The 24609-nt window shown below is 60.5% G+C and overlaps 1 long non-coding RNA gene across 3 annotated transcripts; it reads left to right on the plus strand.

Moving 5' to 3' along the window:
* The first annotated feature begins 719 nt into the window (after positions 1-719).
* On the plus strand, positions 720-13862 carry LOC123617080 (uncharacterized). 3 transcript variants are annotated; one of them, XR_012509456.1, is made up of 3 exons: positions 720-1349; positions 2885-6266; positions 6697-13862. It is a non-coding gene; the product is annotated as an uncharacterized LOC123617080 (long non-coding RNA). The 3 variants fall into 3 exon arrangements; XR_012509458.1 differs by having other exon boundaries at positions 11442-13862; XR_012509457.1 differs by having other exon boundaries at positions 738-1349; positions 2885-4148; positions 6091-13862.
* The last annotated feature ends 10747 nt before the right edge of the window (positions 13863-24609 follow it).

Here is a 24609-nt window from a genome sequence, read left to right on the forward strand (position 1 = left end):
AGACATCCCTCCCTGTGAGCTGCAGGCCCCCCGGCTGAGAGGGCCCCGGGCTCCCCCAGCACATCCCAGCTGCCTCGACCACTTTCTCGGGCCTTCTGTGCACTCCAGGACAACTCCTGATTCTTGCTGGCCCTTCCAGACCCCCAGCCCCGTCCTGAGCTGCTGGGAGCCACCCTGCCAAGGGCAACAATGCAGCCAGTGAGCCAGGGCCACAGGTGAGGCCCCGAGGCCGTGAGGGGGCAGCCAGGGAGGGTGCTGTACAGGGCTGGGGCAGGCATTCCTCCTAGGGTCCCAGGACCTCCCAGCTGGCCCCCTGGTCCTACCCTTGGGCCCCGGCTCTTCCTGCAAAACTCGGCCTGGATTTGGGTGGGGGTGTGCCCTCTATCCTCCAGACTCGGGCCCCTGCAGGGCAGCCCCAGCGCTGACTGCTGCCCTCAGCCCCAGATGTCTGCGGCTGCAGGAGGGGCTGAGGCATGAGGCTGGCTCTCAGTCTGGGGCAGGTTAGTGAGCCCCCAGGGAAAGCCACTGCCCAAGCGTCCAGCTGCCCCAGGCTTGGGGGTACTGCATTCCTGAGCAGGCTGGTGTGCTCATGGCTTGCCCGCTCTCCGGCCGGGGCCCGCCGTCCTTTGTGTTCATTTTGGCTGCCTGGCCCTTTGCAGGGGCCTGACGGGAGGACCAGGGGGCTGAGGGGCAGGCTGAGCCAAGGTGGGCTGGACACCCACCTGCCGACCAGGCAGTTCCAGCAGGTTGGAGGCCTGGCACCGCCTCTCCCCAGGGGGAGCTTAGCCTGGGTAGGGGAGACTGTCCCCAGAGGGGCGCGCTTGGCCCACATCCTGTCCCCTCCCCTCCCCTCCCCTGCACACCAGGGCGTGCTTGGCACTGCCCACCTCGCCCCACCCCTCGACTCCCACCACCGGCTCTGGGTCTGGGCACCTCTGACCCCACAGTGGGCGGAGTCAGCACCTCCGGACCAGCACCCTTTCCCACCCTGTCGGGGGCCCGGGGCTGCCCCTCGCCGAGCTTCCGGGCCCGGCGTCACGTTTCTTGTGAGCCCGGCTCGGTCCGGCTCGGTCCGGCTCGGTCCCCTCCCAGCCCGGCGTCCGGGGCCTGTAGGCTCCACCTCCGAGGTGCTGGAGGCGGCGGGTCACGTTTTCAGCTTCCGGGCTGGAGCCCCCGGCCCCGCCGCCCCCCAGCCCGGCCTCGAGCGGGCCCCGCCCACCCGGAGCTGGCACCGCGCCGGCTGCCGGCGGATGTCGGGTGAGAAGCAAACAGATAAGGCCGCCCGGGCGGGAGGCCGGAACGCCGCACGCGGGGCCGGGGGTTATCGGGCGGCTGTGCCTTCCAGGCGAGTACGTGGCAGGTTCGGAGTGTTTGTTCGCGCGCCGCTGGTGGCCTTGAAGGGCTTTGTGGGAGGGGGCTGCCGGCTGCTGTGTGTGCCACCTGGCGTGGGCGGCCAGGTGGCAGTGGCCGTCAGTGCTGGGAACCCTCCCGAGCCTGACGCTGGAGCTCAGGGGAGGGGACCGCGTGGGACTCGTCTTCCGCAGGGTGCCAAGGCTGCCGATCAGAGCCCTGGAGGCTGGGGTCCGAGGGCAGGGTCCTGGGGGGCCGGGCTTTGGTGAGGGCCCCTCCTGTGCCGCGTGGGGAGAGGGGGAGGGGAGGCCAGGGGTCTCGTCTTATGGGACACGGGCCCCACTGTGGGGCCCTACACTCAAGACCTCATCACCTCCCAAAGGCCCCGCCTTCTAATTCCATCACCTTGGGCTCCACCACAGGAATCTGGGGGGGGGGCACAAACATGCAGCCCCAAACAAGTGGTACTGGGTTTTGGGGGGCCCTCAGGTTGGAGGGTCTGGTAGGACCCCCAGAAGCACAAGTCAAGTGGTCTCTGAGGACAGGCACAGCTCAGAGCTGAGAGGGCCCTGAGCAGCCCGGGATGGCTTCCTGGATGAGGTGGGCTAGAGGAGAGGTAGCCGGACCCTCAGGAGCTGGGACAGGGGTTGGGGAGGCCCTGCCAAGGCTGGAAGTGGCTGCATGGCTGTGAGGACCCTGGTGAGAGGGCCGGGGCCAGGCCAAGGGGTGTCCTGAGCCTAGAGTGAGCTGGGGGAAGTGGGTGAACTGAGGATGGAGGGCCCCGCACAAAGGAGTGGGCCAGTGACTCGGGTTCCGGCAGGAAGCAGGCGAGGGTGTGCAGAGCTGGCTGTGAAGGGCCGGGGGATGCGGGCACTGACCCATGTGGCCTGCCGATGGCTGAGGAGCAGGGCTGGGCCCCTGGGCTCACAGTGGCCAGTCTGCATGGCAGGGCCGGGGGTACAGCTGTGTGGGACCCGGGGCCACTCATACCAGGAACCAGCTGGGGAGGCCTTGGGGCCCAGACTTGCTGTCCAGTGGCCCCAGTGTCTCGCTGGCCGCCTGTGGGAGATGTCACCTGCATTGTCCAGGACTGGGAGTAGCCACCGGGCCACCTGCAGAGAGGTGCCAGAGCATGTGGGGCCCTCGGAGCCCGGCTTGGACATTGACACCTGCTGTGCACAGCAGTGGCGTCTGTGTCCTCACTCTGCAGAGTTTCAGCCGGGAGGCCAGGTGTGGGCTCAGGGACTGCGAGGGCAGGTGGCGGCAGGACGCTGTCTGGAGGGCGGGATACTGCCCGGGGCCCCGTCCCAGCCCACAGCAGAGGCAGGTCGCCCCACCCCCAACTGCTGCCGCATCTCCAGGCTCCGAGCCGGGTCCCCATGACCCCACCATCCTTAGAGTTTAGGGGTGATCTCTGGAGCTGAGGGAGCAGGGCCCAAGGCTCGGGATGGAGTCTTTCTTCCCTCCCTGCTTCTCCTCCTTCCAGTGGGCAAAAGCATAGTTTTGGGGTTATTTTTCGTTTTGTTTTTAACAGCTCTGTCGGGTGTAACTGACACATGAGAACCCGCAGACACAGGCGGACCCGGGAGACACTGCGGCTTGAGCTCCGCATCCTTGCAGTAGAGCAAATATGACAACAAAGTGAATCGTGTGGTTTTTTGTTTCCCAGCGCGTATGAAAGTTATGTTCACCCCCTACTGTTGTGTGCAGTAGCATTATCTTTTTAAAATGTATATACCTTAATTTAAAAATGCCTTGTTGCTAAAAAATGCTACGCAGCATCGGAGCTCTTAGCAAAGACGACTCTAGCAAAGATGCCAGCACAACAAATATAATAGTAACGACAGTTTGAAATACTGTGAGAATGACTAGAATGTGACACAGAGACACGAAGTGAACAGATGCTGGTGGAAGAATGGTGCCGTGACAGGCCTGCTCCACGCAGGGCGGCCACAGACCTTCAGTTTGTAAAAACTGCAATGTTTGCGAAGCCCAATGAAACAAGTCTGTCTGGACTCGAGTTCCGTTTCGTGAGCCGCAGCCCAGGCACGCACCTGGGCAGCCGCCGCCGCCATCAGCACAGCGATCACCTCCTCCGTCCCCCAAGGGGCCTGGGCCCCTTTGAGAATCTGCCCGTCCACCAGCCACGGCAGCCGCGGATCTGCTCGTGGTCACTGCAGGTTCATTTGCATTTTCTTGAATTTCATATAAATGGAATCATGCAATGTGTACTTTTTTTGGTCTGGCTTCTTTCACTCAGGTTTTTGTGTGAAATTCTTTTGAGATCCATCCACGTTGTGGTTTGATTCAATGTTTTGTTCCGTTTCACTGCTGGTACAAGTGGGCTGCAGTCTGCTCCTCGGTTCACCCACTGGTGGTCCTGGGATGTCCCCAGTTTGGGGCTTTGACAAACAGAGCTGCTGGGCAGGTGTGCACAGCCTCATGTGGCACAAGCCTTTGTTCCTCCTGGGCAAACACCCACAGTGGCATGGCCGGATCGTACAGCTGGCGTCTGAGCGACTTTTTAAGCCAGCCGTCCCCCAGCGTGGTGCTGTCTTGTGCGTCCCCACCAGCCACAGACGAGACTTCTGGTTTCCCCACATCCTCACCGGCACTGGGCACTGTCCGTCTTCAGACTGTCGCCTGCGGGTCATGGTGTCTTGCATACGTGTCTTGCCGCCCGCGTGTCTGCTTTGGTCAAGTGTCCTTCAAATCTTTGCACATTAAAAAACTGGATTATCTGCTGCTGTGCAGTTTTGAGAGTTCTCTACATGCTTTGGATGCACGTCCTGCTCCAGGTACAGACTTCGTGACGGTTTCCTCCTAGTCTGCGGCTTGTCTTTTTATCCTGAATAGCATCTTTCAAAGGGCGGACGTTCATAGTCTTGACAAATCCGATTGAGCACTGTTTCTTTCACGCGTTGTGCTCTTCCAGTGTCCTGGTTAAGAAATCGGATTTTATCACTAGGAGGTGACCTCCTTTATCCCTGGGGGTGCCCCTCGCTCTGTCTGAAACGTACTCTGTCTGAGGTGCACATTGCCGCAGATCTTTCTCCCACGTGTCTGCGCGTCTTTTTCCGTCCGTGTGCTTTGGACGACTAGCGTGTGTGCCTTTGTGTGCAGAGTGGGTTTCCCGAGGTGGCTCAGAGAGGGGTCTTGCTTTTTTATGCAGCCTGAAAATCCAGGCTTCTTACCGGGGTTTCAGAGGTTCCACTTGTTTTGCATCTAATTATTATTGCTTTTACTTTACTCTACTTGTTTATTTTTTAGCAGGGGTACTGGGGACTGAACACTACCACTGAGCTTTGCCCTCCTCCCAGTTTTTATTTTTTATGGAAGTATATTTGATTTCCAATGTTGTGTTAATTTCTGGTGTACAGCACGGTGATTCAGCGACTCATACGTATATATATTCCTTTTCAGATTCTTTTTCATTATAGGTTATTACAAGATTCTGAATACAGTTCCCTGTGCTGCACAGTGGGACCTTGTTGTGTATCTGTTTTATATAGCAGTTTGTATTTGCTAATCCTAAACTCCCAATTTATCCCTCCCCAGAGGTTACATGTACGACAATTACTGACACGGTGTGGTTAAAACCCACTGTCTTGCTGTTTGTTTCCATTTCTTCCGTCTCCTCTGCCTTCTTTTGGGTCCACTGAGCCATTTTTCATGCCGGTTTACCTCCTCTGCTGCCTTGTTTGCCGTGACTTTCCGTCTTACAGTCTCATCACTTTCAGGTTTTCGGTGTTTGCGTTGAGTCGCCGCAGCCCGCCTCCCGAGACGCAGCGGCGGCGGGGGGGGGGGGGGGAGGCCCTCAGCGGGGGGCCTCCTTCCCCTCCCCAGGCTCCGGTGCACTTGCTTCCACACGTGACACCCGCACGAGCTCCGTTCCCGTTACCCTGGTCTAGTCAGTACCTTTCAGAGACATGTAAACAGCAAGCAAAGTCCTGTGTGCTTCCCCGTGTGCCTGCCACTCCAGATGCCTTCATCCCTCGTGTGTACCCGGGTCACCATCTGGGGCCACCCTCTTCTGCCTGCAGGACCGTCGCCATCGTCCCCCGTCACCGGCAGTGTGACGGCGGCGCGTCTGAGAACACACTCACCTTGCCTGATACTTTTCCAGGATGACGGGTTCCTTTTCCTGCCGCTTTGCCGGTGTCGCCACCATCCGTGGGCCCCTCTTATTGTGACACATTCTCCCTGCTGCCTTATTTTAAGATTCTGTTTCTATCCCTGGTTTTGAGCAATTCGACGCTTTGGCTCCTGTCGTTTTCTTCATGTTTCTTGTTCTGAGGGCTGTTGCGCTTCTCACATCTGTGGGTTTCTGGTTTTCATTAAATTTGAACAAATTTTGGCCATTCTTTCTTCAGTTTCTTTTCTGTCTCTCCTTTTGGACCCAGTTACATAAACCAGATGGCGAAGCGCTGCCGCCGGCGCGCGCACGAGCTGTTTGCCCTCCGGACGCCGGCCTCCCTGCGTCTCGCCGTGGGTGGTGTCTGCTGCCATGTCTGCACGTGCGCCCACCTTTCTTCTGCCGGGTCTAAGTGGATGCTAACCCTCCAGGGCAGTTTTCACCTGCGTGGTGGCGGTTTTTGTCTCTGGAACTGTCATTTGGGTCTTGTCTTTTGTTTGTGTCTTCCGTGTCTCTGCTTAGCACGGTCCATCTCTCCCGTGGGGTTTTGAACACAGGGAACGCAGTTGTAGTATGGTTTTAATGTTCTTGTCTGCTAATTCTAGCATCCACGCCGGACGCAGGCTGGTTGCTAATGGCGGCCTTTCCTCCCCGCTGTGGCAGAGCCGTCCTCTTCCTCTGCCTTCCCAGCGCTCGTGATCAGGTGGCAGACACTGTGAATTTCACCTGGGGGACACTTCTGTCCCCTCCGGACCTTCTTGCCCTTTGCTCTGGGGCACAGGTAAGTTGCGTGGACGCAGTTTGGTCTTTTGGGTCTTGCTTTTGTGAACCCTCAGGTGGGGCTGGAGCAGGGCTCATTCCAGGCAGGGCTGGTGAGCCGTCTACCCGCCACATGGTGATTGTGAGGTTTTCCAGCATCCCTTGTGGGACAGAGCTGCTCCCTCCCGTCCAGCAGGTGGGTCCTCCCCACTCAGGCCTTTCCTTCACTTGTGTGTCCTGCCTGGTGGGACTCCAGTAGCTTCTGCACACCCAGGGCTCGCTCTGTGCAGCCCTCTCCTCTCCAGCGTCCCCTGAACTCCAGCTACCTTGGTCTCCAGGGGTCTCAGCCAAGCTCCTCCTGGTCCCTGCCCTGCACCTCGTCCTGGAAACTGCCCCAGGCACTGATCTGGGAACCTGCCGGGCTGCCCAGGTGTGTTTTCTGTCTCCTCTAGGATCTCTGCTCTTCTTTGCCTGACGTCCAGCATCTTGACAACTGTCATTTCACGTATTTTGTCCCACCTTCCAGCTGTTTCAGGCAGGAGTGAATCCAGTCTGGTATTCTTTTTGTTGGAAATGGAAGAACTCAATGAGATAGATCCAAAAAACACTGTAATGTCGTTCAGTCACTCATAAACTGTGGGGAAATGCAGAAGGGCAGCCAGAAGATAAACACTGCGCCTCGGGGCCCCTCTGCCCACGCCCACGTGCCGGCAGCCGGCAGCCGGCAGCCGGCAGCCCTTCGCAGCGTCTCCTCCTGGCTGTCCCTGTGTGTGAGACCCTGGGCAGCACGGCGCTCAGCACAGAAGGGCGGCTTCGGCACCTGGAGTTTATCATCTCCTCATCTGAGGCCCAGGTGTCGGAAGGGCTGCTTCCCTTGAGGCCCCCTCCCCTTGCTCCTGGGGCTCCCTGACCTGGCGATGCATCGCTCCACCTCTGCCTCCGTCTCCCCATGTGCGTCTGGTCCAGACGCTCCCTCTTTTCACAAGGGCCCCAGTTGCACTGGATGAGGGTCCACCTGCCCCAGGTGACCTCACCCTCACTCATTACATCTGTGAGGACCCTGCTTGCAAGCCGGTCCCATCCTGAGGTGCCGGGGGTCCGGATTTCCACCTGTGAATCTGTGTGTTTCCGCGGGAGGAGGCCACATGCAGGAACGCCGCTGCCCTTTGGAGACTCTGTTTACCTCGGGGAGCGGGTGGGGCAGGCCCGTTCTGCCCAAGGCTCTGCCTGCACTCTCCATCATGCAGACGTCCTGGGCTGGTGTCCCAAGACAGAAGCCCATCTCAGGGGTCCTGCCCGGGTCGGTGGCGGGGCCTCGAGCGGTGGGTACCCTCTGCGCCGGACCTCCCGCCCTTAGGCCTGCCCACCCTCTGGGCCACCACCTCCCTCTGACTCCTGGGCATCACTGAGACGAATGTGGCCCCAAGGCCTCCGGCCACAGCCTCACTGGGTGCTTGTAGCCTGTGGGACGTGGCAGGCTTCTCAGCAATAAGAAGAAGAGACAAGCCAACAACCGCCGGCAGTCCCGCTGGCTGCCCCGGGCCAGGCTCTTCCCTTTGTGCATCTGTGGCTGGTAGGGGCACCTGGAGTCCGGCCCCGCCTGCTGGGCCCGACCTGGGGCTGCTCACCCGTGCGGTGACGCTGACCTGTGGGTGACAGGCAGGCCAGGTCCCCCCAGCTGCTCCTTGAGAACTTTCTGTTGACTTTCCTGCTTGGCCAGCTCTGTAATCTGCTGGTGCAAAGGCCACATCCGCTTCCTCGCGGCCTGCGTATGAGGACTGTCCCCGCTCCCTCCGCTGTGTGACGAGGCCTGGCTCCAGGCCCAGCCCTGGGTCTGCGTGTGGGGCCCCCTTCCTGCAGGAAGAAGGAGCAGATTCCAGGTGTCCAGCCTCACTGCCGGGGAGGGAGTGGCGCCGTGAGGCTGACGCCAGGCAGGGTCCCACCTCTTCCCACCCCCAGAACTGGGGTGGTTGTTCTGGCACTTGTGAACTGTCATGTGTTCCCTGCCCCAGGGGCCCAGGCCAGTGTGGGCCCTTCTGCCCTCATCCTGGCCCCTGGCTTCCCTGAGAGGGGCTCAGGTCAGGTGGGCTCCAGGCAGCCTCATCATGAAGGGCCTTCTGGGGTGGAAGCTGAAACCTCAGGGCTGCGACCACTCCAGGGGGCTGTAGGCAGAGCCCCCAGGGCCTCCTGGTGGGGTGAGGTCCCTCTCTGGAGGTGGGAGGCCGCCAGGAGGACCTGGCCTGGCCTGCGAGGCTCATCTGGCTGAACGTCAGGAGTGTGCCCTGCAGCTGCTCCCTGCCGCCGGCTCTCCGAGCACGGGGTCAGAGGTGGGCGGCCCACCACGGGCAGGGCGGGCTGACCAGCTGGGGAGAGGCCCCACTGAGTCTGGTGGTTAGACTGGCCGATGCTTCCGGCCCCACTGTACCGAGGCCCCTGCATGCAGACGAGAGAGGGCAGTGACCGGCCCAAGGTCACTGTGCGCCTGCGCCGCGCGCAGGGTGCAGACCTGGCAGCAGACGCGCCCACCACTCACTGGGGCCGGAAAGGCTGGGGCGTCCTCTGACCGACCAAGTCCCCACGCCGCTCCAGGGATGCTGAGGCCTAGACGCAGGCGCAGACGCAGCGGACCTCCGGGAGGGGCGTGGCCACACAAGCCACGCCCACGCGCGCTCAGGCCCGCGCACTGGCTCAGACGCGCCCCCAGGCGCACGCGCGCAGGTGCCCCTCTTGGAAGGCGTGCGGGCGCCAGGCGCCACCTGCTGGGGAACGTCCGCATCCCGCGGGCCACCCTCCCCGGGAAGCTTCCCTGGGCAGTCCACAGGGCCCGGGGGCGAGCACCTGCCCCGGACGCTGAGACCCTTCCCGCACACCGGACGGGGTGGGGCCGGGTTCCCCGCTGCAGGGCCCCTGGCGCCCAGAGGAAAAGTGAGGTGGGCAGACGTCGAGGTGGCATGGGTGGGGGGCCCTCCAGGGACCTCTGGGCCCGGCAGGGCCTGTGTGGGACTCCAGGGCGGGAGGTATCCCTCGGCTGGACCTGACCTGAAGGACCTGGAGGTCCCAAATTCTCCATGGCTATGAGTCCTCCTTTCCTGTGACGTGCAGAAGGGCAGCTTCTGCCGGAGAACCCAGACCTAGGAGGCCCGTTTCCTACCCAAACTGCTCACAGTCCCCAAAGGGTGATGTGCGGCTCTGGAGCTGACTCTCATCCACGCCAGGTCCTGCAGCCCCAGGCGGACAGCAGCCCCTGCACCTGCCCCCCAGCCTAGGGCCCCCTGTTTCTGTGGGAACCCCCCAACCCCCCAGGACCCTGTCCCCTCCCTGTGGCTGTCCCGCCCCTCCCCCAAGGCCACTGGCTGGCCAGAGGACACAGGAGGAGGCAGGAGGTGGCCACCCACACAGTGTGCAATGGACCTGCCCTCTACCATGGAAAACAGAGAGCTTTAATTGAGTGCCAACTGTATGCAGAACACACTGAGGGTTGGAGGCCCCAGAGCAAACAGTGGGCTCTCTGAAGGGCCAGGGAGGACCTGTGGTGCCAGATCCTCCAGAAACATTCACCCTGCACCTGGGGGTGCCTGGGTGGAGCTCCTCCACCCCTCCCCCTCCCATCTTACCCCAACTGTTTGGTGCCCCCCCACCCCAGGGGCCTGGTTGAGCTACTGGCAGGGGCTTGGAGGGGCACTGGGAGTAGGTGTGGACAGTGCCCCCCAGCCCATAGAGGGGCCTGGAGGATATGATTTCTCCACTGTTCTGATCTGTGGCTACAGAGGTGGCTTCCAGCAGAGGGAGCCTCACGAGGGCCCCCAGTCCCGGCATCTCAGGCCCCCTCCTGCCCACCTCTGCCGGGCAGGGCCAGGAGGGGCTGCTGGATACCAAGGACACGCCCAGCTGTTAAGGAGTTGCCCGGTGACCCACACTTGGTGGCTCTGGGCCCCCACCCAGCTCTAGACCTGAGGACAATTGGCCCCCTGGTGGCCGCCTGGGACCTGGTGGAAGGGAGTAGTTGGCTGGATGTGGCCAGTGCTCGCTGGCCCTTGGGAAGGATGCAGGGACGAGGTCGGCCCTCCCAGCTGACCAGTCGAGGCCCTGCCACACGGGGTGGGCTCCTCCTGGGGCCATGTGCCCCGGCCTGTCAGTGCTGACCGGGCCCTCGAGTGAGGTCCTGGGCTCCTGACCCCCAGCCCCCATGTGTAACCCCGTCCTAGCCCTGCCCTGAATTTCACCCCAAGTCCCCGCTCAGACCCCTTGGCTCTAACACCTTAGCCCTTGGACGCAGCTCTGGGCCCCACACCCTAACCCTAATCCCCAAGCCCACCCTAACCTCCCTCCCTGAAGCCCCCTGACCCCTCTGGGCTGACCCCCTGGTTCTGACCCTCGCCCTGTCTGCTCCATTCCTCCATTCCTGCACCCGAGCTGATTTAATACACGGGAGGCTCAGGGGAGGCAGGTGGGTCCCCACTGAGGCTGCACCCAGGTATGTGACCAAGGGTACCATATCTGGGGTGTCCATTCGGCCCACCACCCTGGGCCAGAGGGCAGCCTGGACTGGGGGCAGGCTCACCATCCTGTCCCCTTGTGACACTGCCCCAATTCTGTGAGCTGGTGAGGGGACAGCTGCTTATTTCCTCCAACTGTGGGACGGGAGAAGCAGGTGCACTCCTGGCCCCTGGGATCTGGGCTGGTTCTGGGAAGATGCCCGGAGGAGGAAGGGCGGCGGTGCTGGACCCGCGCCCCAACAGGACCTGGCCATAAAGTGAGGCAGGGGCGGGGCTGCGGTGTGGGCAGCTGACTTTCCTCCCCGCCTGGCCCCCAGCTGTCAGCCCTTCCCAGGAACCGGCAGCCTTGTTTGTTCCTTGAGAGAGTGAAAGAGTGGGTGGCATTGCCCGCCTGAGCCCTGGTAGGGGCCTCTGAGAGCCTGGGGAGGGGTGGGCAAGGGGCCGGGGCTCCACTGGGGACCCTAAGGCTGCAGGCACAGCGCCCACCCCTCCCGCGGTGGGCACAGGCCTGCAGAGGCTGCTGGCGTCCAGGCAGGGGGACTGCAGCCCAGAACAGGCGGGGCCCGTGTGAGCCCACTGGGCCACCAGCCAGCCCTGGGGCCGGGGCTCACGTCTTCCCGGCCTGGCCTCGTCTTGGATGTAGAAATACGGTGGTCCGCTGAGGCGGAAGTAGCCATTTCCATTTATTTTAATTTTCAAAGGGACCATGTCGGGGAGCAGTTACCGTCTTTCTTCCATCTTCTCGTTGGCTGCCCGTGGCAGAGGCCCCACGCAGGCATCAGTACTCACCTGGACGATTCTACTAACATTAGCTCACGTTGGCACAGACGGTGCAGAAGCCCCAGCGGGCGAGGCTGCTGGCCCCTCAGCCAGGGTCTGGGTGCCGGCCCGGCGGGGCAGGGCCCCTCATCTTCCCCACCACACACCCCCAGGGAAAGAAGCACCAGAGTCCGGGTGGGTCCACAGACGTTCCTCGTGGGACTGAGCCCAGTCTCGGCCCCGGAGTGCGAGGAACCGGGTCCCACGGCACCCTGCTGCGCGCGGACGTGGTGCCGCCCCGGGGTGTGAGGGGCCAGGTGCGAGCTGAGCGCGACCCCTGGGCTGTGCTGGTCACACCTGGGTTCCTGGCAGCCGGCTTCTCCAGAATGAGGGAGGGACCTGTCACTTCAGGAAAAGGCACAGGCAGGTGGGGAGAGGATAACTCAGTGGCAGAGCGTGTGCTCAGCACGCTCGAGGCTCTGGGTTCAACCCCCAGTGCCTCCGTTAAAAAAAAAGATTGGTAAATAAACCTAACTACCTCCCTGCCAAAAATTAAAAATTAAAAAAGAGAAAGAGAAAAACAGAAGACAGCCTTTACTGTCATGGTAAATTCGAGCTTCCTAGTGGAAATTAAGAATTTTGGAACCTGCCACCGTAAGCGAGACCGCTTCCCGAAAAAAGAGCTTTCTAGGGGCGGATGGTGTTGGAGAGCGTGCGTTCCGCGGACGCGGAATGTGAAACTCTGACACAGGATGTCACAGCATCACGACGGCCAAACGTCCCGTCACAGAGCGAGGTGGACCGAGGCTTCCCGAGGCCCGGGCGAGACGTGCCCTGGGGGGACCACGTGCCGGATGGCAGCTCCCCGGGAGACGCCGCTTGTCGGGGTTTGGTGTCGGACTGAAGGGGAAAGTCCACGATGACCCGAGATGGCCATCCACGTGCAGATCTGTGCGCGGCCGGATTCCCTCCGTGCCTTCAGCCTGGAGGACGGGCCCCAGCAGACGGAAGGCGGGGGCAGGGACGGGCGCCAGCTGCTGTGAAGGTGCGTCCAGGAGACCTGCAAAAACATGTATTGATGCCACTCTTCTTGCCGGATTTTTTTCCCCCAGAAAATCTAGGGATTTTGGGGGGCAAAAGTTATTTATGTTAACATGTAATGTGTGTATCATTATTTTTAACTGAAATAATAACACATTTAAACAATTTCTCAGTTTTACCACCTAACATGGCAAATATCGAGGGTAATCACCCACAGAAGCCGGAGCTCTTTGGAGCCCTCGACACAGTTTGAGGGGCAAAGGGACCTTCAGGTGCAGGCGTCTGTCCAGTCTTCAGGGAGAGGGGAGGCTTAGTCCTCCTTGTCCCGCTGGGTGCGCAGCTCTTGCCCACCGGAACGCGTGCTCCTTCCTGATGGGGGGCCCTGATCTGGGGGAGCAGCAAGGGCGCCCCCGTGCAAAGGTCTGACCCTGCTCTGAGCCCTCCCAGAGGGGTCACAGTGGCAGGCTGCTTCCCTGACTTGCATTTATTTATTCATTACTTAAAAAAAAATCTCTCTTTAAAAAAAATTATGTTTTAATTTTGGCGCAATACACATAACATAAAATTGACAATTTTAACCATTTTAAATTATATAGTCCAGTGGCGTTAAGTACATTCACACTGCTATGCAACCACGACCGCCACCCGTCTCTGGAAATAGTTCATCTTCCAAGAGTGTCCCCTTTAAACACTTACCAATCAAAATTAAAATTAAAATAGAAAAATCGGGCCCCTTTAAACACTCGCTCCCCTCCCCCTCCCCCAGCCCCGGGCCCCCACCACCTACTTCCCGTCTCTGTGGATCTGACTCCCCCGGGGACCTCATGTGAGTGGAATCACACAGGACCTGTCCTTCTGTGTCTGGCTTATTTCACTGAGCATCACGTCCCCAAGGTCCATCCGTGTTTATAGCCTGTGTCAGGATTTCCTTCTGTGTATCCGTTCATCTGTTGATGGCCACGGCTCACTTCCACGTTCTAGCGGTTGTGAATAAAGCTGCTATGAACATGGGTGTGCGAACATTTGAGTCCTTGCTTTCTATGCACTTGTGATGTACCCAGAAGTGGAGCTGCCAGATCAAACAGTGGTTCTCTTTTATATTGTTTGAGGAGCTGTCTCACTGCTCCCCACCATTTCATATTCCCACCAGCAGTGCACAGGGTCCTGCCTTCTCCGTATTCTTGCCGACACTCGTTACCGTCTGTTTTCTGGACGACAGCTAGCCTGGTGGGTGTGCTGCCCTGGCCTCTGGCTTCAGGTCCACTCTTGGGGGCCCCAGGCCTGGGCCTGGGTGCCGCAGACCTGCAGTGGGCTCTCGGACCAGGCCCCTCTGCGCCCTGCAGACCCTCCCTGCCCACGCTCCTGTGTCCCTCCCTGGTGGCCCTCACCTTCCCTGGGGAGCCCCTGACCTCGGCACCAGTCTTGTGGGAGGCTGAGGGGCTGGGCTGCCCTGCCCAGGCGACCTGCTAGGATCTGGGTGTCGTGTGGTCTCCTGCCCCTAGAAGTGCCCCAGGGTGTCTGTGTCTCAGGACCGAGGCCCAGGCCTTCCTGTCCTTGGAGTCTGCGGGCCCCCGCCCCAGCCAGCGGGGCGGGCCCGGCTGCGGGGTCTGGGCTGACGCCAGTGTCCTCCTGAGGTGCCGTCCTCCCTGTGCTGTGTGGTGGTTTCAGGCGGTTCCGGAAGCAGGACTTCATGGCCCGGGTGAGCCTAGCCCTTTGCGTCTTGGTGAACCGAGCCAACGTCACCCTGGCCTCGCTGGCTCCAGCTGCCCCGACTCACGTGGCCAGAGTCTGGAGAGACGCCAGACACTCTGCTCTGTCCCGCCAGCAGGCCCTGCACAGTCGGCACCGAAGCTGGGAGATGCTAAAGCCCCGTGGGCCCCCCACATCCTCCCTCCTGGCTCTTCCGTGCAGCCTTGGCGGTGTTTCCGTGTCTGCACATTCTTGGGGACAGTTTGGACCCGATTCTCTTTATGAAATAACATTGACTTCTCTGAGTTGTCAGTGGCCTGGAGTCCCCGTCTCGGCCCCCACAGAGGGGCTTCTGGGTTAGGATGGGAGACCTGGACTCCCCTGCACCGGCCTCAGCGCCCCTAGTCCCTGGTCCCTGAACATGAGGATTCCAGGGCCCATGGGGCTCCTCAAAAGGGGCCGTCCACACCTTGCCATATGTGGACAGAGCCCCGCCGAAGGGGGTGCAGACCAGGGTGTCCCCCGCCCCGGATGCGTCCCCCCACCCCCAGATACTGCTGCTCCTCTGCCCTGGATGTGGTGCAGTTCAGCTCACGCACACTGTGTGTCCTTAACGTGTCCTGTCACCTTAGATTGTCTTATGACCTTGTTCCCCCAACCAGATCTTGGGGGAATAAACATTAAATCTTCACTGAGAGCACGATTTTTAACGGCTGTGGACAATTCTGGGCACAGCCTCTCTGTTCTTCATCCAGTCTGGCACTGTCAGTGGGATGACGAGGTTGCGAGCAGCACTGGTGTTTGGGAACCTGGGTTTCGTGGTGGTGAAGACGGGCTGTGTCTGCACCAGGAGGAGCCCCCACGGTGCTCAGCCCCTCCCCCCACCTCGCCCAGTCCCTCCCCAGCCAACGAGTGCCCACTGCCTGCGGCCTGGCCACAGGGCTCCAGAAACGCCCTCCTTTAAAGCAACTGCCATCCTGATGGCAAACATTGGGTCTCACTGTCCTGTGTTTCCTGGAGACGGAAACTGCGGTGTGGGTGTGGGTGTGTCTGTGCGGCCCTTTGACACTCCCAACAGGTGACGTTCGTTCAGGGAGGCCCAGGATGTGGGCTGACGTCACTGTGCTTCCCATCCGGCCATCCAGAGCTGGGCGGGGTCAGGGGCCCACGGGGCCGCTGTGAGGGGGCCTGAGCTGGAGCTGCTCTGGCCTTGGACCCCCATGCACCCCCATCTGAGCAGAGGGCCACAGGGATGTTCAGGGCCTCCTGGAATAGGTGTCAGTTCAGAGCCGGTATCCAGTAGTCCCCAGAAGTCTCATCACTGCCCCTTCCCCCAGCACAGTCCCCCTGTGAACGGCTGCAGGTCCTTCGGGGAAGCTGGGAGACAGCCAGCAACCGTTTCCAGGGGTGTCCCGGGGCCCTTCCTCAGGGGCTCTGGGTCTGTGGTCTGGTTCAAGTCTGGGGATTGACTGAGGGGCCATGACTCTCTGTTTTTACAATTCGGCTTAGACGATTGTTCACGTGACCTAGAACTTCCCCCGTATACAGATGGAGTCAGAATTCAGCAGGCTTCCTGTCCATTTCCCTTCTAGGAGCACCAGGGTCAACCTGCCGGGGCTGCAGGTCAGTGCGAGTCTGCCCGGCTCTGCTGTCCATCCCGGTCACCACACCCACCTTGCCTGTGGCAGTTGAGGGCCCCCACGTGGCCCCCGCCACCCCTGAGTCCAAAGACCCCTCTCACTTAGGTTTCCCAGCTCGGTGACTGCAGTTCCCGCTGTGGCACCTGGACGACAGGGGATGGTGACCTCCGAGGATGAGATCCAGGAGGTGCTGGGGCTCCCCATGGGGTTACTCCTCACAGTCGGGGTGAGAGGTCATCTTCTGGGCCATCCCAGGTGGCGGGCAGATCTCACCTGGCATCCTCAGACCCCTCGATTTGAGTTGGCCAGGTGCTTCATTATGGAGGGGCTGGAAGGGAGGTGCTCCTCTGAACATCATCTCGGTGGGTGTGGACGCATTGCCCAGCCCCATCGCTGGGCTAAGGGGTGTCTGCCAGGGTTTCCATGCGATGTTACCGTCTTCCCAGTTCTTAACTAATGGCTACCTGCAGGAAGCTACTCTGAGCTGCCCAAATGACTTGCTTCTCTTAAACGTGGGTCCAGCGCCTGCACCCGGTCAGCAGACACTCCCTGCAGCAACGAGTACCACGACGTTCTGATGGCGAATTCCCTTTCCCTCTTTTCTTCTGCCCCAGGTAACTAGAATTCTTCTGTAAGAGTAAGCTGCTCATTCCGGTTGCTTCATTTGTGCGGTGGTGAATGTGACTGTGGACCCCATACTGGCTTCATTCTTCGGGTGACGAGCCCGTGTTCCAGCCACTGACTCCGCTGCTGATGCGGGCTTCTCTGCCCCGAGAGGCTGCCACCTGGGTCCTTGGGCAAACTTCCTGCCTTCTTGGACCACGTCCTTATTACCTGACCCCACAGGAGGCTGCCCCGGGTGAGCGCAGTGTTCTTGCCCAGAAGCTACTTTCTTCTCCAGGGCCCAAGCTCCTTCGATTGGAGAACAGTTTTGAGAACCAGGATGGGGGCAGTGGCTGTGATTGTGGGTCTGGAGGTGGCAAGTTTGCAGGCTCTCTGAGCGGACGGCCTAGAAAGACTCCTGCTGCGTGCACATCTACTGCCTATCTGCCCACAGCTCTCTGTGTCTCCCTTCTGTCTGTCTCCATCTGCCTGGTGCCTGCTGTTGGAGCCCCCGGGTCGGAGACGCTATGTTATGTGGCAGCAGCTGACCTATGCATGCAGCACGGACTTCGCAGACACGCTGCCCGGCTCCCTGGCCAGCTGGCCCCCTGGAGGCACTGCTGGAAGGTGGGAAGGGGAGGGAAGGAATTTCTGTCCCTTTTCTGGCTTCTTTCGGATTCCCTGCCTTCACCCAGGGTGGCTCCCGCCGCAGTCTCAGCTCTAGGGCAGTCCCAGCCCCGCTGCGCCAAGCCCTCCCACGGGCCCCTGCTCTCTGCCGGCCCCTGCAGCTCCCCCTGCCCTTGTGCTCCCCCAGCTGCTTCCTGCTCTCCTCGGGGCTCCCTGTGGTCCTCACAGCCTCCGGCACCTGTGTGGCCGGGTCTCTGTGCTGAGTCCCCTGTGTTTGAAATACACAGTGTGGTTTCATTTTCCTGACGGGACAGTAACTGACCAGGGCGGATTTCCAGGGTCAGTCCAGGGTCCAAAGGCAGGAAGGAGACTGGAGAGCAGGGGAGGGGCTGAGCTCACCTTAGGGGTCCCCAGGGCAGGAGGGGGTTCACAACTGACGGGGTGCCATGAAGGCAGTATTTGGGAGGAAACGGCAGGAGCTGAACAGCTACATGGAAGAGAGGAAAGGAGAGTCTCACATCTGTGCCCTCAGGTTCCAGCTTCAGAAATTAGAGAAGCAAAAGGGCACACTCAGATCCGAAGTAAGCAGAAGACAGGGCTGTCACGGATAGGGTGACGCAGGGAAGAAGGGAAGCCCTGGGGAGGAGCGCAGCGAAGCCCACGGCGGTTCCCCGAGAGGATCAACGAACTGACAGCCTCCCAGCAGGCGGAGAGCGGACGGGAAAGGAGACAGAGGCTACCGGTGCAGATGCGAGAGGCGACACCACTGCAGGGCCCACAGGGCTTAAGGGGGTGATAAGGGAGCACTGTGAACCGTTTCCTGCCAATAGATTTGGCAACTTGGACGTAGTGGGCAAATTCCTTGAAAGACGTGATTTGCCTGACCCCACTCAGAAAGAAGAAATGACTCGCACGGCCTTACATGTTAAAGACATAGAAAAGGAAGACGAAACCCAGGTCCTGCCTGCAGAGAGAACCCCGGGCCCTGACGGCTTCACCGCGAGCTCCATCAAGCATTCGAGGAGGACACAGACCAACTCTGCACAGAGTCTGAGGACGGCTGGAAAGGAAGGACTGTGCTCTGCCCCTTTCCGTCAGGCCAGTGTGACGCTGACGCCAGCACCACACAACGACCCCCCAGGGGAAAACCCGGAGCCCGAGACCCCCATGGACACAGGCGCAAAGTGTCTAAACGGAGTTTTAGCAAACTGAATCCAGCAACAGGGGGAAAGCATGAGCAAATGGTTTTTCCTCCCGGAATACAGGGTGAGTTTAACATCCATAAGGCGGCATCGTTCACAGTGCTACCAGACTGAAGAAGAAAACGCAGATGGCAGCGTCAGTAGATGCAGAAAGACGCACGTGAGGGAGCTCACCACTGCTTCCTGGTAAAGCCCCTCAGCAAGCTGAAAACAGACAAGCGCTTCCTCAGCCCGACGACAGGGAACTACGGAGCGCCCGCAGCTGGCGCCATAGGCTTCTCGGCTGGACGCGCGTCCCTGACGCCGCGAGCAAGACCAGGATGGCGGCTCTCCCCGCGTGTCGTCAGCGTTGCTGGAGGTTACGGCCGGTGCGGTCAGGAGGGAAAGGAAAGACAAGCCCGTCCAGCCTGGAAGGGAGGAAGTGAGAGCCCCTTCGCTCGCGGGCGCCGGGACGCTCTTTGTAGAAAACCTGGAGTACACAGAAAGCTGCAGTGAGTGGCGGGGGAGTTTGTCAAGGCCGTGGGCACCACGCGGTCCGTACACAAAGATCTATGCCCAGGAAAGCCAGAGCTTGAAATGAACAGACCATCCACAGCAGCATAAAAAGCCGGCAAGATTTAGAGGAAAATCTGATGAAAGACGTGGAAGGTCTGCACCCTGAGGACTACGGAGCATTGCTGAGGGCGCTAAAGGGCTGAATAAATCGGAGAGGGGGACTCACGGGTGGGGGAGTCAGTGTCGCTAAGATTGAACGCCTCCCACACTCGCCTAGATGGCCCAGGAGAAGCCGGGCACGAGGGATGGCCGCGTCCCAGGTCTCGGACGGGTGCCTGGGATGCGCCCCGCCAAGTGAGGGGCCTTGGCTTTGTGCAGGAAAGAACTCAAGAGCGAGCCCTAGCTGAGTAAAGGCCGATTTATTCAGAGGGGTGCCCACCCTTGGACAAAGTGCGGGCCACCTCAGAAGGCGGGACAGACAGGGAGAGCCCCAGGATACGGGGCTGTTAGTTTTCCCGGGGTGGGTACCTTCTCGTGCTGACAGGTGGGGGGGGGGTTATTCCAAAGACTTCGGGGAAGTTGGCCGGGATTCCCAGGAACTGAGCCGTCAGCCACCTTTTGGCCCTTTATGGTCAGCCTTGAACTTCACGGCACCTGTGGGAGGGCCATTTAGCAGGTAGCGTAGGTCGGTGCGTGAGTATTGAAGCTCAAGGTCCACCGGGAGTCGAATCTTCTGCCATCTGGTGCTAATAGCTGTGTCGTTCTTTTAATGGTTGTGCCCTGTCCCCTTCCCTCCTGTCTCCTGTGAATTCCGTGCAGTCTCAGTCAAAATACTAGCAGTCTGTTTTGGGTAGAAATTGAAAAATTGATCGAACAATTCAGATGGAAACGCGGAGGATGGAGGACAGCCAAAACAACTCTGGAAAAGGAGGACGAAGCCGGAGGCTGAGCATTAGGTGGTACTAGAATTACGACAAGGCGATAGGAATCCGAACAGTGTGGCATTAGCTTAAAGACTGGCAAAGAGATCAATGTACCAGAAGGGAGAGGCCAGGAAACTCTCCCACGTGCACAACTAAATCTCCCCATCAGAGCAACACGCTGAAGCAAGGGCACCCTGCCAGGGAAGGAGCTGGAAGGACGGCTGTGCGTGAGCCGTGAACTCCAGGCCGTCCCTCACACCACATGCAAAAATTAAGTCAAAATGGATCACATAGAACCTAAAAGCATGACACTTGTAGAGGAAAACCTAGGAGAAATGTCTGTGGCCTTGGGCTAGGCAGAGACTTCTTACCCGCTCCTGACAGCACCGAGGCCCGGTCCCTGAAGGAGCAGTGATGAATCGGCCCCCTTCACAAGACGCTGTTAAGGCGTCGAAAAAGCAAGCCACGGAGAGGAAGAGAAACACGTGCACGGCGTGTCTCCGGTAGAGGACTGGAATCCAGACGGTAGAGTCTCAGAGTTCAAAACACAGCCACCGAAATAGCCCAGTACGTAGTTGTCCGAAGACGAGGGGACACTTTACCAACGACGTGCAGGTGGTACGTGGCCCGGGACAAGAGTCTCAGCTCCGCCTGTCGTCAGGGAACAGCGAGTTTAAACCAGGACGAGAAGCCCCCCTGGCCTCTCAGAGCCGCCAAAGCGGAGAAGACCGACTGCGCTCTTGGTGCCCATCGAGCTGTGGGGTCGGGGTGAGGGGGCCCGGGGGCCTGGGCGGCCGGCGCTCTCCCGCCGCAGAGGAGGGCAGGTGGGGGCTCCGCAGACTCCGGGCTAAACGGGCCCGGACGCTGACTCGTGCACACACGCTCACGGCGGTTTTATCGTGAGGGCCTCAAACTGGGAACGGCCCAGCGTTCGCCAGCAGGTGAAGGAGTGAGCACACACTTTTATTTGCACATAAAGGAAAAGCAGTCAGTGGTCAAAAGGAATGCGCTACGGATGCCTGCAACAACGTGGGTGGGCTTCGGACTGAAGGTGCTGAGAGAAGCAGCCAAACGAAGAGGGCTGCGCGTGTACAGACCCCGCTGCACAGAGTCCCAGGGGGCGCAGGCTGACCGCGAGGGACAGCGGGCAGGTCGGGCGGAGGCGGCACGAGGTTTCCCGGTGCTGATGGCGGCGCTGGTTTCAGGGGTGCTTCGATGCCAGAACCGATCAAATCAGCACTTCAACGTGTGCAGCTCGTGGCATCTCAATTACTCCTCAGCAAAGCTTAAAAGAAATACTGTGGGTTGGAGCTTTTAGACAAAGCCTTGTCCTGAGGTTTCCAGACCAGTGAATCAGAAGCGTTCTCTGTGCTGCAACACGAACCTCAGCCGTGCCTTAATGACAGCTGCATTACATTCGAGAATTAATTTAGCAATTAGACGCCGAGAATTATCATAAAAATACTCAAGCCAAAACTACGCTGATAGTAAAAAAGACCGGTGTTGTAGGGGTCTGGGGAGGAGGGGGATGAGGCGGGGCCGGGGGATTTTAGGACAGTGGAATTTGTGACACTGTAACGGGGTGCATGTCACTACGTATTTGTCGGAACCTGTAGAACTTGGCAGCATAAAGAGTGACACTTGATATATGCAAAATACAAGAGTTAATTAGCGGGTTGGGGGATCCCAGGATGACCCGCAACCTAAGTGTGTTGCAAGTGGACGGCACCGCTTCACTGGGAGGGTGCAGGAAAGGGGGGCTCTGTCCTTGGGGAGCCCCTGCAGGAGGGAAGGAAGGAGAAGCAGATCCCTCCCCCGGGGCCGTGACAATACCCGGGAACCTGGTTTCCTGTTGCTCAGCTGGGTGTCCCCAAAGGGCACCAGGCAATCGTCTGAGAAATGGCCGCCCCACTGCCAAGTGGTGGGCAGCGTGGGCAGCGTGGGCGGGGCCGAGAGGGCTCTCTGGGCCACGGTGAGTGGTCTCTGGCAGGGCGAGCTCGGGCAGAGCCTTCACCCTCTCTGCTCCTTGGTTTCCTTGTCTCTGGAATAAAGTAATGTGAGTGCCTGCCTTCTAAGGCTGTGGAGGGCTCTAATGAGGCGGGTGATCGAGACCTGGCTGCTGCCTGCACCTGACGAGCCCTTGCGAGGTGGGAGCCCTGTGGAGCTGCTACAGAAGGTCGCCCCACCCCTCCCAGAGGTTCTGTTTATCTGTCTACCCGCCAACCCAGCCATTCATCCATCTACCCATCCAGCCACCCACCCACACATCCGTCCACACATCTACCCATCCACCCATCATTCCACCCATCCACACATTCATCTATCCAACCATCCATCCACCCACCAGTCCATCACCACCCACCCACCCAGCCATCCATCTACCCATGCACCCTCCCACCTGTCTGTTCACCTACCCACTCACCCACCCAGAAGCAAAGTTATTGAGTGTCTGCTGTGACACTAGCTCATGGAGGAGCCCACGGAGGATGCTGCCCTCGAGGTGCTCACAGCCTGATGGGCAGCAGTGGCTACACAGGGCAGCGAGGGTGGTGACAGGACAACGGTTGGGTAAGGACCAGTCTCGAGATGGGAGTCACCGGAAGGTGACTGACCTCCTGAGGTACAGTGACGCTATACCCCCAAGTAGGCTGTGCCAGTGGCACCTGCTCAGTGGAGCTGGGCTGACCTAGCCCCTCCCCACCTCACCCGGAACAAACACCCCTGTGCTGGCCTCCCACCTTTCACACACAGGGCGGGGGCGGGGGTGGCAGGGAGGAGGGCTAACGTCTTCCTTGTAAGTCCTGCAGGCCCGAGGGGGTGATGTGGGGCTGGGCCTGCACACCCCAGGCATTTCAGAGCCTTGGAAGGTGCAGGAAGAGACGTGCAGCTGTGTCTGAGTTTCCCTTTCTGGTGTCTTGGGGTGGACGTGGGGAGGGCGGGCACGGCTAGTGTTTCATTTGCCTGCCCTCAAGTCCTCAGACACGTACCTGCCAGGGACCCTGTGGTCTCCCTTGGGTGTCCAGAGGCCTAGGAACCCATGGCTTCCCTTGGCACCCCCTCCATCTGCCCACTGGGGCTGGACCAGAGCCGCGGAGCTGGGGCTGGGTCCAGGGTCTGCGAAGGGTCTACACGTATAGATCCTTCTTCTTCAATAGACCACCTCCTCTCCCCCTGCCCTCCCCTCCCCTTTCCTCCACCTCCCCTCCCCCTGCTCCTTCCCACCCCCTCCCCTCTCCTCTCCCACCTCCCGATGAGTCAGGCCTTGTGGACTGACCACAGTGGGACAGTCGTCTTAGGCTGCGTTTTGTGACATGTCCGTGGCCTCCTCCCTGTGGTCAAGATGTAATTTGTGTAATCCTTGGGAACGGTGTCTGTCAGGTTAAACATTGCTGGGTGTGTGGCCTTGGGAAGGGGAAGGCTGAGGTGGCCCAGAGTGGCCCCGGGCCTGAGCAGGTGGGGACCTGTGCCTTGGGCTGGCTCTGGGCCCCGTGGGGGTCAGCCCCTCAGCCACCCTTGGTTGTGGCTGGGCAGGACGGTGTCCTGGTGGCCCTTGGGCATCTCAGCCTAGTCACAGACAGACACTTGGCGGTTTCCTAAACTCTCCGTCACTGAGGGCATGGGGTTCCTGGTGGGGCAGGAACGGAACTCCAGCTGCACAGAGGCCAATGGTCCTCTGCCCGCATCCGTGAGAATTGAAGTGATGGATGGACGTGTCTAAGCACCGGTGTCCGCAGCCCTCTGTGGGTACGTTCCACTGACTCACCTGCAAGGGGCCCAACAGGACTGCGTTCGCCGGAGAAGCCCGGGGGCCGGGAGACTGACCAGCCCACCCCGCTGCCGCCCGCCAGCTCCGCCCACCTGGCCCCTCTGCACGCACCCCGTTCCGGGAGGGCTGACGTCACTGCTCAAGGGCCCCACCTGAGATCCTGCGACCGTGCCAAGAGGGTGTGAAGGTCAGCCCCCTGGGCCTCGGGCCACCACTGCTGCCCCAGCCAGAGGGGTCCACAGGGCTGAGCACTCAGACCCAGGAGGACCCCAAACCTCGCAATCCCAGGAGGACCCCGCCCTCTCAGACTCCAGGCTGTGCTGGGCGGCCTGGGTCGGGCCAGGGTTTCTCCAGTCCTCACCAGGGTTAGAGGGAGCCTGGCAAGGACAATCACCACCCGGGAGGCCGCAGAGAGGGCCCCGACCTTGGGTTTCCCCAGGGCTCGGTGCCAGCCTGCACGGCCCCCGCAGGGAAGTACACCCTGGGCCTGCCGGTGCAGCCAGCTCTGGTTGCTGATCCCTGCTCCTGGCTCCAGCGACACACTGCCCCCCACGTGCCCAGGTCCCTGGGTCCCTGCAGGGAGGACGGTCTCTGAGCCTGGGGCTGGCAGCCCAGGGGTACAGGACGAGGGGCTTTACCTGAGGCCCCCGGGGAGCATCAGGCCCGGGAACCTTGGCTCCCGGTCACCCTCTCGGACCCTCGGGCTGCTTGTCCCTGGATGCCCTTCCAGCTCGGGGCCCCCGGAACCATCAGGTGGTGTGAGCAGAGCTCCTGGCTCTGGGCGCTACTGCCGTGACATGGAGGTGGTGCCTGCAGAGGAAGAGAGCCCGGGAGGGGCAGGGCCGAGGCTCCCACAGCAGCCGGGCTCGGGCCTCTCGCCGGTCACTGCCCCAGAGGGGGAGCCTGCGCCAGGGAAGCGGGGCATCCCATTGCCCCCACAGGGGGCGGCCCGTTTGTCCAGTCTCTGCTACGTCGAGCTGAAGCTCTCTCACTTGGCCCTGAACCTCGGGGACCACTGGATTAGAATCGTGGCTCCTCCCATGATCTGAGTTGGTCCAGCCTCCTGCTGGCAAAGTCAAGAGCAAATTCAGGGTCCAGGGTGTTTCAGGAGGGAGACAGTGTAG

The sequence above is a fragment of the Camelus bactrianus genome, chromosome 10 (assembly GCF_048773025.1).
Source record: "Camelus bactrianus isolate YW-2024 breed Bactrian camel chromosome 10, ASM4877302v1, whole genome shotgun sequence".
NCBI classification, from domain to species: Eukaryota; Metazoa; Chordata; class Mammalia; order Artiodactyla; family Camelidae; genus Camelus; species Camelus bactrianus.